The sequence below is a fragment of the Lissotriton vulgaris genome, chromosome 10 (genome assembly GCF_964263255.1).
Source record: "Lissotriton vulgaris chromosome 10, aLisVul1.2, whole genome shotgun sequence".
Lineage (NCBI taxonomy): Eukaryota > Metazoa > Chordata > Amphibia > Caudata > Salamandridae > Lissotriton > Lissotriton vulgaris.
In genome coordinates, this window is record NC_141698.1 from 318,775,166 (window position 1) to 318,787,739 (window position 12,574).

General features: G+C 40.5%; 1 protein-coding gene across 1 annotated transcript in view; it reads right to left on the reverse strand.

Annotated features, from left to right (window-relative positions):
* The window catches only part of CYP8B1 (cytochrome P450 family 8 subfamily B member 1), a 61,808-nt gene extending 50,485 nt beyond the window's left edge, over nucleotides 1-11,323 (reverse strand). Inside the window, exon 1 of the mRNA XM_086941086.1 lies at nucleotides 11,215-11,323. The gene's annotated coding sequence lies outside the window, so the exon portion shown is untranslated. The remainder of the gene's footprint in view (nucleotides 1-11,214) is intronic.
* Between the last annotated feature and the right edge of the window lie 1,251 nt (nucleotides 11,324-12,574).

The following is a 12,574-nucleotide window of genomic DNA, read 5'->3' on the forward strand; positions in this document are numbered from 1 at the left end:
TGTGTTGTTACCCCCAGCCGGGTGTCTGTTGTGGAATTGCACCCTGTGTCAGGCTGTTAGCTGTGTGTTGTATTTGTGTAGTTGCGTACCTGCAGTGGCGTCCACGGCGGCCCATTTGATGGTAGTGCTGTAGCAGGTACATCACCGGAAGCATATGTAGGGCTGGGTCCATGGCATTCTTGACCGGGTGGTGTGGACTGGATCTCTGCTATCACGCTCCGTTGTCGATGTTCCACCGTCTCTCGTTGTGCGGTGTCTCCGCTGCGGTGCGTCTGCCTGTTTTTTGCGGGGCGGACGTCATTCCGCACAGCAGAGAGTCTCCATTGGCTCCCACCGCCGGGGTGATGGGCGCACTTTGATGGCGGTGCCCGGCGCTCCGCGGCGGACAGGAAATTACCTATGTTTTGCTATACTAATATGGGGGACGGGATTCCCGCTGCTCGAAGGCGGAAAAAGGCTTTTTTCCGTCCCGCCAGCAACGCTGTGGTGTCACAGCCCGACATCCTAATGGACCCCTTAGTTTGTTTACTCATTTTGTGCAGACCTTTTTGTTATAAAGGTTTGCAGACAGAATATCGAGTTGAAAAAGCCAAACTACAGAAATATCAAGTCCTAAATATCGTGAGTCAGAAATATCGACAGCAAGAATATCGTGGTCAAGAATATCGATTTTAAGGTAAGAAATATACTTTTTTAAATTATAGAAGTCAATAATATTGTGTGCAAAAGTATAGTTGTTTAAAATATCGATTTTTTTAAATTAGTGTTATGTATTTGATGTATTATTTTTGTATAAGAATTGTTTACGTTTTTTAAAATATGTGCTACATTTTTAATAGTTATCAATTTAATTTCAATTACATTTTGCATTTTTTAGTTCCGTAGCGGGTTGTGGGTTTATAGGGGAATAGGGTGGGAAGTAATTTGATTATAATAAATTATTAATTATTTTTTATTTATTAATATTTATTCGAGATGTTATAGTGTTAACTGTGGAAAGTAATTTATTATTAGTTAATTAATTGCTAATTAATTATGGTAATTGGGTAATTTTTTTAAGGTGCGGGTAGTGGGGTTTATAGTGGTAAAAGGTGGGAACTAATTTATTTTTAATTAATAAATAATACCTTGTTGATTAGTATTAATTAATTATTTGAAAATTAAATATGAAAATTGTGTCATTAATTTTGGGTGCAGGTTGTGGGGTTTATAGGTGTAATGGGTGGGAAGTCATTTATTTTTGATTAATTAATAATTTGTTGTTAATTGATATTAATTAATTTATTGAAAATTAATTATGAAAATTGTTTAAATAATTTTAGGTGCAGGTTGTGGGGTTATAAGGGTGAAGGGTGGAAAGTCATTTATGTTTAATTATTTAAATATGTGTTAATAAATATTAATTAATTAATTAATTAATTGTAACTTAATTATGGAAATTGTGTAGGTAATTTTAGGTGAGGGTTGTGGGGTTTATAGGGGTAAAGGGCTGGAAGTAATTTATTATCAATAATTAATAATTCGTTCTTAATGTCAATTAATTAATTGAAAATTAAATATGGAAATTATGTAATTCATTTTAGGTGTGGGTTGTGGGGTTTAGAGGGGTAAAGGGTGGGAAATAATTTATGTTTCATTCATTATTGATTAGTTGATCATTAATATTAATTAATTAATTGATATTTAATTAGGGTAATTGTTTATTTTTTGTGTGTGGGTTTTACTTTTATAGGGGTAAAGGGTGGGGAGTAAATTAATTTACTTACTTTATAATTAGTTGTGATATACTATTCATTTTTTAATTAAAAATAAGTTTTAATTGTGTGATTCACTTTTTACAGTTTAATTTTAGCTGTGGTTTGTGGGGGTTCTAGGGGTAAAGTGTGGGAAGTGTATTCATTGTTATGAGTTTTAATTTGTTTTTTTAATTATTAACATTTATTTCATTGGTAATTAATTACATTAGTTATGTAAGTAAATTTTTTTAGATGTGGGTTATGAATTGTGTGGTGTTATAGGGTAGGAAATAAAATGTAAATTTATGTAATAATTAATTTTCTGCTTCTAAATAATTTCAAATAAAAAATATGTATTTGTTTGAAAATTATTTTGTATTTTATTTAATATAATATTTGTAGGTATGTGTGGTGTGCATTTAACAATATTATATGTGTTTTTTAATTTGTAATAATAAATAGATTTGTATTTTCATTTTGTACATATTTATATATTTTTTTATTTATTTTGTTTTTAAAATATTTTTGTTGTTAATATGTTTTTAATTTTGAACTGACTGGAGTGAGAATATTAATTGTTACCCCTCTGCAATCCAACACTTCCCTACTGTTGCACTGATTGGAGTGGTAATAGAAAATTTCCCCCGCCACTATCCAATCATTTCCCTACCGTTTCACTCACTGGATTTGGAATAGTAATTTTTAACCATCCACTATCCAACACTTTCCTAACTGTTGCACTAATTGGAGTGGGAATAGTAATGTTTACCCCTCCGCTCTCCAACACTTTCACTACTGTTGCACTCATTGGAGTGGTAATAGTGATTTTTAACCCTCCGTTATCCAACACTTTCCCTACTGTTGCATGGACTGTAGTGGTAAATTTAAGATTAAAGATTTTTAAATAGTTGAATGTATTAATTTATAATAGAATGTTTTTTAATAGATTTTTATGTTATTGATATATATATATATATATATATATATATATATATATATATATATATGTACATTTTTATATATTTCTAAAATACATTAAAATTAATAGTTTAATAATTGTTTTAAATTAAATATATATTTATATATTTATCATTATTGATGTGTAACTTTTTTATTAAGTTATTATTTGTTATGTATTTGTTATAATGTATATTAAATCTACTTTCTTTACAAAAAATATTAATATATTTAAGATTTATTCTTTCATTTATATAGAAAAATCAATATTCTCTACATCTACATTTTAACATCGATATTTTTGGGGGATATTTTTGTACTTACCTGTTTAAGTGTAGGGAGTCAATATTTTTGCATTCTATATGTTTTCATCTATATTTTTTACATAGATATCTTGTCACTGAACCCCATTGGTAAGTCCTAGGTGCGGATTTAATAGGGCCAAATCCGGAGAACTCATATTGAGGCTCTAAGACCTGCTTTAGGAGGGAAATGGGGGACAATCCCACCACTCAAAGAAAATCGCAATACAAATTGGACTGTCAGAAGCATTTCACAGCACAATTTTGCAAAGAAATTGGCTAAAAGGCACAGGATGTACGACCACATTGTAAAGTTTTTTTTAGGACATCACCATTATTCGCTTTCATTTCCCATTCCTTACTCATCTCTCACTCCCCCTGCTTCTCTTCTCATCCCTTTGTCCTTACCCTTCACTCTGGGAACCTCATTCCTTGTCCTTCATTCTTTATCTTTCGTTACCTAACTCTCACCTCTCATCTCTTCACTCACTCTTCCATCATAACCCAATAATCCACATCCCTCTTTGCTCAACTCTCACCTTTCATCCCTCACTCCATATACATTCCCCTGATCTCTCCCTCCCAAGCCTTCACTCCTGATTGCTTACTTATCATCCCTCACTCCTTATTCTTCATCTCTCACAGAGTTTGCACATGTGCTCTGGCTAATGTGCTTTGGTCCATTAGCTCCTATCACCTTATATTCAGTGGCGTAGCTAGTGCTTTTGACACCCTGGGCGGTCCCTGAGTTTGTCACCCAGTGACGGGCAGTGCAGGTTGGGCGTTGGGTGAGGTGGCAGACTACGAAGAGGGAGAGTAAAATAAAAAAAATATTAAAAAATACTGTGCGCTTGCTGCCCCGCCCAAAACAGGGCCCCCCCGGGATGAACCGCCCCATCCTCCCTCACCATAATGGCTACACCACTGCTCATATTGTATACCCAGGAGTCATAATATTTTTCAAGTGTATATCCCTCTACAATCACTACATATCATTATCCCTGCACTGCAAGTCAGTACCTGAGGTGCTACATGCCGCACATTTATGGGACCCAAATACAGAGTGCCTCAAGCTTTGTCTACTATGCTTAACCTCTTCACAAGATCTAGTTGCAAGCACCACATTCCCCACACTATGGTCTTCATTATGTTTTTAATGTCTATAGAATTATTAAACAACTGTTGCGTGCATCAGAAAATTGGACGAACAGTGCCACCACGTGGCTGGCTGTCACCAGTCCCGATGTTGATGATTAAGTGCTGGTGCCGAGCACTGGAAACCACCGGCTCTAATTAAGCACTGGCTAAATCTAGAAACAAGCCCCAGAAATTGGAGTTTTTTACCAGGCCCCACAGAATCAGAAACACTAAGCAGTATTACCAAAGCCAATATATTTCATACCTTGAAGTATGTGTTTGTATTATCAACCTGGATAATCCGACATTCATAGGGAAACCGCGTCACCAAGAAATTACTTCAAGACAGGAAATATGCTGTCTTTGCTTGTTGGCTTCACTGCCAGTTTGTAAGTAAGACATCAGACTACATCCCTAAGACACCAGAGAACAGTACAGGATGCATCCTTCATTCCTGAAAGCCAGCTCCAAATAGTATGTCTCCTGCCAGTTATTTTAAATATTTTCAAACCATTTCAATCTTTCTCTAAAACCACCATACTCTCAGCAAACCATCCATCTACCATGGCATCTGACCACATGAGAATGTCCAGGCTCATGGGCCATCTACTCCAAAAGGCCATGGCTCAGGTGAGAGGGAAGATCTGGTAGCATGTAACCCAGAAGCTCAACGCAGTTTCCTCTCACACCCGGATAGTTGAAAATTTTAGGAAGAGATTGTAAGACATTGAACCTTGTGACCAGACCGCTTCTCAAAATGCAGACCTAAGAGTTGTGCAACAGAGCTGAAACTGATGCCCTATGAGGAACAGATTCCCAACAAAATAAGTCTGACCAGTATTGAGGGCATACAGGGCGTTGCTGAAGCCAGAAGAATTGAGAATCTATGTGAGTGCCTGACATACCGGTACCGTTTCAGGTGGCCAGCTGTCAGGAAATTGGCGATGGTCAGGATTAAACTAATTTTCAAGGAGAGCTTCTTCTCAGCAAGGATAAGGTAATTATGGAGGAGCGGTTCTGTAAACACAGGGCGATGCCTGAAGGTTTGCAAGGAAAAGAATAAGGCAGAAACTTTGGACTGGAACAGGTCATAACGTCTGAGCTTGAGACCAGGGAACTGAACTGGGTAATGCAAGCCAAAATAAAACTTTACGATCAGTGGTGTAAAACAGGCCCCGCGATGCGGGGTGGCCCCAAGCCCCAGGGGACCACTCAGCACTGTATAAGCCCCAGGGGACCCCTCAGCACAGTACTCTGGCCAGAGAGCTCCCGATTGAGTCCAGAGTGGGGCCCTCCACATACTTTGCAGGGGGTCCCCCTCAAGTTTGTTACTCCAGTTTATACAGACAAGAAATATGTGGAACAATACACAATAAGGAAAGATGATGATCTAAGCACGATAACCAAACTATCTTCAATGATAGTTTGTATGCTACTTGAAATGTATCTCTCTGTGGGAGGAAAAGATCATACAAAAGGCAAGGAGCAGTTAGTTAGTCTCATTAGGTCTGATAAGTCACCAAGCAGCTCTTATGGAAGACAAGTGCTGGGTGATTCTCTGCAAGAGGCACCAAGCCTCAGAATCTCATTGACTCTCTTATTAATAGTAACCACAATATCACCACAACCACAAGACAGCACATTAAAACAGAGCAAGAAACACTCAAAATAAGCACTGGCCCCAGGGTAAGCAGGACCGAATTCTTAGAATTAAGGAGCAAGCCTGAAATCAAGGCAGCAACACAGAACAGGAACAGTTGGGGACTCAGCAGAAAAGATTGTTGCAAGTCCCAGGGCACTAAGCTTCCAGGGCAGAAATAGCTGGAGACACTGGGGAGGAGCACAGATGCAGAGAGGAAGTGACACGTGAGTCATCATTCAGGTGTCAGGAATCAGGGAAACACAGCAGTGGCAGGTGCAGGTAAGCGCGGTAGGGCGGGCGGGGGCGGACGGAGCGAGTCGGGCGCTGCCGGGGGATGTCAACAGACAATGGAATGAGTTACTTATTTGTTTAATTTTCCCTACTCCATCATCTGTCGACATCCCCCGAGCCGCGCCCCCCCCCAATGCGCTAACCCTGCACCGGCCGCTGCTGGGGAAACACCAATGAAAGGAAGGCTAAACTGGAATTTGGAGAAGGAAAAATGAAGGAAGCCAGCAGACAAGGAGGGAAACAGAGAAAACAGTAAAGGAGTGTGGAATGGAATTAAGAGCTTGACAAGGTGAGGCAGCAAGTCTGGAGACGTCAGTATACCTCTAGGGGCTATCAGCAATGATGCTCAACAGAACTCAACTCTTGGACAAGATCTGGATATGGTTTGGCAATGGGACAATGTATTGCACAATGTATCAGGATGGTAAAGTGAAAGAAGGACCGGAAGGTAATGTGAGCAAGGTGTTCCGTGTGCTGGAGTGTATGCTGGTGTGGGTAGGTCTAAAGGCAGGATCTCACAGAACTTACTTGAGTGGAACCTACTGGCCATTTGACTAAATCATAAAACCATCTTCCCTGAACTTTGAGAATGTCTCAGCTTTAGAGAATCAGGAGGATTCAGGACTCCTCTCAACCCTTCCTAAGGTGGCAAGAGTATGCCTTTCACAGCCGTGTATGTTTTCTTCACCATTGGCCGGCATTATGAATTTCAGATTTAATCGCAATAATACCAGTAATGAAATTTGCCAGCACTTGAGTCTAACATTAAGACTTTCCCAGGCCCCCTCATGTTAGTTTTCAACACTTCACATGTTTATGGTCAAATCTACTACAGAAAGCCCTAATTCAAAATGATGAAAGGGAGTCTTGACCTGTTTTACTCGCTGAGCGCCATAAACTCACACCTTGTTTTGTCTATTCTTCTCAATCCCCTTCTTTTCAGAGATTTTTTTTACAGCTGGGATCTCTATACTTTTACCACCCTGAGTGCAAGGAGAAAACATGACTCGAGAGAGTCATACATCAAAGCCCTTCCCTCTTGACCTGGTCCTTAGAATGTGTGATAGGATTCCAGGCCATACTGCCTACCCTCTGTGAGGGCCCCCTGGCTCTCCTAACCACCTGATGGTGAAAGGGTGGCATTTCCTGGCTAGTGAAACTCTTGTACTCCTGCTGCCTTTATCCTTCATGATAGTGAGTCCACAACTGTCACCAAAATGCCCACTCTCTCTCAAGCAGATTCCTTTTATCGGTGTGCTTCCAACACTTGGGAACAGAGCTCTGGGTTCAGGGGAAGGCTACTTCGAATCATTATAGGAAGCTTCGGCCCAGACATGGTTAACGCAGTTCAGGAGGTGAAAAGTACAACCTTTAAAAACATTATATTTGTAACATGCATCCTCTCAATCTCAGATAACTATCGAATTTGAAATTCGTTGAGCAGCAATATATTTCCAGGAATGTATTTGTATCTGGTTCTTAGACCAATATGTGTAAGAGTACCGTTTTTGAAAGTAAGGCATGTTGGTGTTGCTACTACTTAAACATTCAAGTTTTACACAACTTGCATGTTTTACTTCTAAATATTATGCACCTGTGCCTTGCATCTTCAAAATATGCCTCATTTAAAGTCAAAGATATATTGGAATATTTAAAGTGGTTTAGTTTGGAATGCTGGCAGTGCAGTTTTACCTGCAGTGTTACAGGGCTTCCTCTGCCATCTTCGTGTTGTTAAACTCCCACATGTGTTGTATAAGCCTATAGTGTCCAATACTGGGTATTTACCATTTTTACCACCTTTTTATTAGTGTTTGCCAGTCATACACAATATTTATGGGTAGAACAGATATGGTTAAATGACTACTATTGCTCCCTTATTCTCCAAGGTCAAAGTGTGCCAGGTATTCACTCAACAATACAGGCGAGCAACTCAAATAGATGCACTTTCCGAAAGATGTGTGTATGATAAGCTATCTGTAGAACACCTTCTTAATAACGCTCGAAGCTCTTTTCTGTACGACCAACCTTACCTTAAAAACCGAGGGTTTTGATTAATTTCAGGTTTTATATTAACATTCAGCCTATTTTCCCCCAACCACTATCTATGAATAATCACTCAATAAAGAACCTTCTCACAAACAGTTACCTTTCCCAGAGACATATCCTGGGACTTGACTACTTACTGTAGTAATACCTGTCACAAAAACATTTTGGAAGCCTGCATTCCTGCATTACATGATCTCTCATGAAACTCTTCTGGTATTGGGACCCCCAAACTACTTAGGGGCTCATTAGGATGGTGGGCGGTTAGGAAAAGGTATAATATGGTGGCGGTGTCTATCAGACACCACCAGCCATGTTATGATGGGCAAATTTGAATGCCTTTCGGTGGCAGCAATGGAATGCATGCAGAGAATCCCTGCGGGGGCCCGTTGCGGGCCCCCAGGGACTCCGGGGGGGTGGGGGTGCACATGGGGGGTACCTATGGTACCCCCCGCATTTCAAAGTGCAACATAGCAGGCACCGCGCGGTGCCTGTCATGTTGTGCTTTGAAATGCACAAAGTGCATTTTTACCAATGTGTATTTTTACCATTGCTTTCAGCACCGCCCGCCGCAATGGTAAAAATACAGGATGCGCCCGCCAGTGTGGCGGGCGGATCCTAATTGCCTAGGTGGGACCACCACTCCTATGGTGGGCGGTCTCGTTTTTCACAGGGATGGCGGGCGGGCAAAGTCCGCCCGCAATCCTAATGGGGGCCTTAGTCTGGGAATTTGGCCTCTGTTTTTTAACAATGAATTGACATTTTTTTTAAAGCAAAAACAGCTCTAGTCTGAGTAACGGAGTACAGCAGATGCAGTTTGTAATGATAAACAGCTAACAGTGTGGGGTGCGGGAAGCAGAAGATGAAAGCTATGAGATACACTTTACGAAGGCTGAAAGGAGTTTGTAGGCAGCCTGGTTAAGCAAGAGAACAGAAAGTATTCACATGCCATTTTATCAAGCAACGAACAGAAAAGGTGCAAGAAGATGTCAAAGCACACTGCTAAGAAAGACCTTAAGGAATAAAACCAGTTTACAACCATGATGCACATTGCTCGCACTTTCTGTATACTCTGAATGCTGGTCGTGTTTCCTAATTTTGAATTACTGCAGTGCTATCAAATGGTCGAAAGGTGAAATGTTGGTGCTGTGCCACTCATTAAACATATATATATATATTTTTTTTCTGATGCCCTATCCGTCACCTATTCTACTCATTTTTACTTTCCTGTTGTACATTCACTTGCTATCTCCACCTGCACTTTCACACCATATCTCCCTTCATCTGCACATCCATCTTTCCCAATTTTTCCTTCAGATCTCCACATCTTAACTCGATTCCCCCTCTCCTGTCCACTAATTATCAAACACCCACATACTTACTTCCACTCTGTAGGGGTCAAACATTGACCATATGGCACTATACAAAAGGGGGGAAATTACTAAATAAATAAGACAGCACAAAAGAATTCCACAAGGCAATGCTATGCATTTATCCCAACTCACATAAGCCTAAGCGTTTCAGCATTGAATCCTGCACTTGGCGCACCTTTCCATGCTCATTCTTGGGAATGTTTGTGATTTCCAGACAGTAGTACATTTCACTTGCACGTTGGTGTAAATCTGAGCGAGATGATGTACTACTTTATTTGTGCATCAAGGCCACCAAACACAGCTATGATAACTTCTCAAGATGACTGTAGGCTTGGAGCAGGCTGGCCCTTGACCTCGTTGGGCAAATGCCATGTTGGTTAGATTCATCAAAGCTTCTTAGTCTGGTTCCCTGCTGATTTAGAGCTTTATCGATAATGTGATGTGTTGTTCATAGTGCTGCATATACGAAGGAGCACATTAGCGCTCTTTCCAAAGATCTCACTTTTTCATTGCTATCCTTTACAAGTGCAGAATAAATTACACTCTCTCCCTTAGCGATAATTCCCCATTTTACCCCAGCTTAATGCTGGTGACAATGTTAGTGATAAATGCAAAAACAACGGTTGATGGACAGAATGCAGAACAATGTCATACATTCACCCCAGTACATAGATCTGGGTCTAAATCCATCGTTTTTTTGCACTCCACACCACCCCAGTTCAGACATGGCAATATGCAAATCAGCCTTGACCCTGTGCCTGATGTTAGTGATAAAGCAAAGACCTAAACAAGCTGACATAGATACAAAGTATTTGTGTGATGCTAATGTACATTTGCACCACAAAGTGCAAAACTGGAAGCAACAATCAGTGCCATACTGACATGGCTCGATATGCCACTGAACGGTCAAGATTCCAGTGGTAAATGTCACTCTCCACGCCCTCACCTTGAAGTACCTGTATGTCCAGCTGTTCTTGGCCTTGTAATAAATTAACCAAACTAGATCGGGAGTCTGTGATTCTTAGGAGTCGTGGTCATTTGGAACAGAAATGATTGATTGGCTAGCGATTTCTCTCCCCTCCCTGCTTTCATGCGGATAAAATGAGCCATCGACCTGGGGTTCCAGAGCAGATCTAGAACGTGGAACGTGGAACCTGACTCCTTCACAGATTCCAATGCGAAAACACAGTTCGAAATATATGGGAAGGGGATTCATTCTAGCTGATATAATCACACGGGGTGTGTTGTACACAGGGCCAGTTTCCCATTCCTTACCCGACCCTCAGGCGAGTCACAGGGGAACCCTGTCAACTGACATCTTCCTCTTCCCTCTCCCACCCTCAAACACCACCTCCCTTCCCTCAGTCTTCAGACTGCAGAAAACCCCCCAGAGACAGTCACCACCTGCAGTGAGCAGGTGATAAGTGTCTGTATTAAACCTCATGGATTCAAGAACAGTGTGTGGAACATTGTCTAGAAACACGGTTCCACTCATTTATCGCTTGCTTTGTGGAGTTTTTAACTCATAATTGCAGGAAGTCCCTGCTGATATTAAAGCCGTATCAGTAATTCCTACCACTCATGCCCTCTGCGTGGAATTCCACATTAGACGACTTAAACTACGCTTTTTCAACCTACTACAGGTGCTGTTTCTGTAATCCCACTCCACTCCTGTCAAACATGCTTTCAAGGAAAGAGGAAAATGTTTAACAGAATATGTGCATATTACTTACTGAATCAATCGGTTCCTGTGCCGGGCGACCAGAGGCATGCACAGTGGACGGCGGCTCTCCCCTTAGTAAAACCTGAACCCTTGTATCTGCTTAGGTGCAATAACAACCGTGACGTATGTGAAGTTCTGACCTTTGCTCCTTCACCATCAACCTGGAATATCAGGGTGGAACTTAACTCTTTGTGTCTCCTCTTACAGACCTATAAAATGTCCCTTCTGAGTACCCAGTCAGTGTGAATGCTGCAAAGTAGTGCAAATATATTATTGAATCCTGAGATGAATAAATAAAAGAAACCATTAAAAAAACAAATCTTTTTCTGGGGTTGCACATAAAAATATCAAGTTTTACTTGTCCACATAGAAAAATATCACGTTCAAAGAATCGATTATCACTTTAACATCAAGGTAAGTATAGATTTACTGTTCTTAAATCTATGTACATATCTTGACAGTATAGGAATGCAGGGGTGGGGTTAAGATTGGTAAATCTATACTTGCCTTTTTATACTGCCAAGCTACATAGAGGTGGAGTAAAGAAGAGTAAATCTGAACATAACTATTTATACTTGCCTTAACAACATATTGCTAGCCAAGATTCTAGATTCATTATTTCTTGTAGGATGATATAGAAAAGTAGATATTTTAATCTACTACAGCACAAATCAAAAACAAACATATTGAATGGGACACTTTAGCCCATGCGTTACTCCAAAGTGCCATTACTCCGCAGTTTTTACAACCGCAAAATCTTTTAAAACGCAGGGCTTTACGCAGCAAACTTTTACAACGAATTCCCCATTACAATGTAAATTCGTATGGTAACTCCACTGTGGCGTTACTTTGGGGGATGCGTTGTAATAGTTTGGGTGTAAAGCTCTGCGTTATAAACGATCTTGCAGTGTAAAAACTGTGGGGTAATGGCATTGTGGAGTAACGCATGCGGGGTAAAGGATGTTTTCCTGTTCAGAGACCTGATCATGCGTAATTCAAAGATCATTGTTGTCTATACACACCTTATGCACATGGACTAAAGCATGGTATCAAAAATCACTGCAACCATGAAGTCCATTCACTCATGGGTCTCTATCGGACCCTGGCCATGCCTACTGTGGAGGACTGCAACCCATCAACACCATGCTCACACCCACTCTTAATACCTCCATTGCTTCTGTAACCTTCCCAGAAACTTGGAAACACACAACTATCCTCCCATTGCTGAAGAAACCCTAAAGGTCTCTTAAACACTCACCAAGAGCAGACTGATCTCCCTGCTACCATTCTCGGTCAAGGTCTTAGAGAAAACCATCAACAAATACCTCACCGAATACATCAATGACCACATACATCACAACACCACTCAG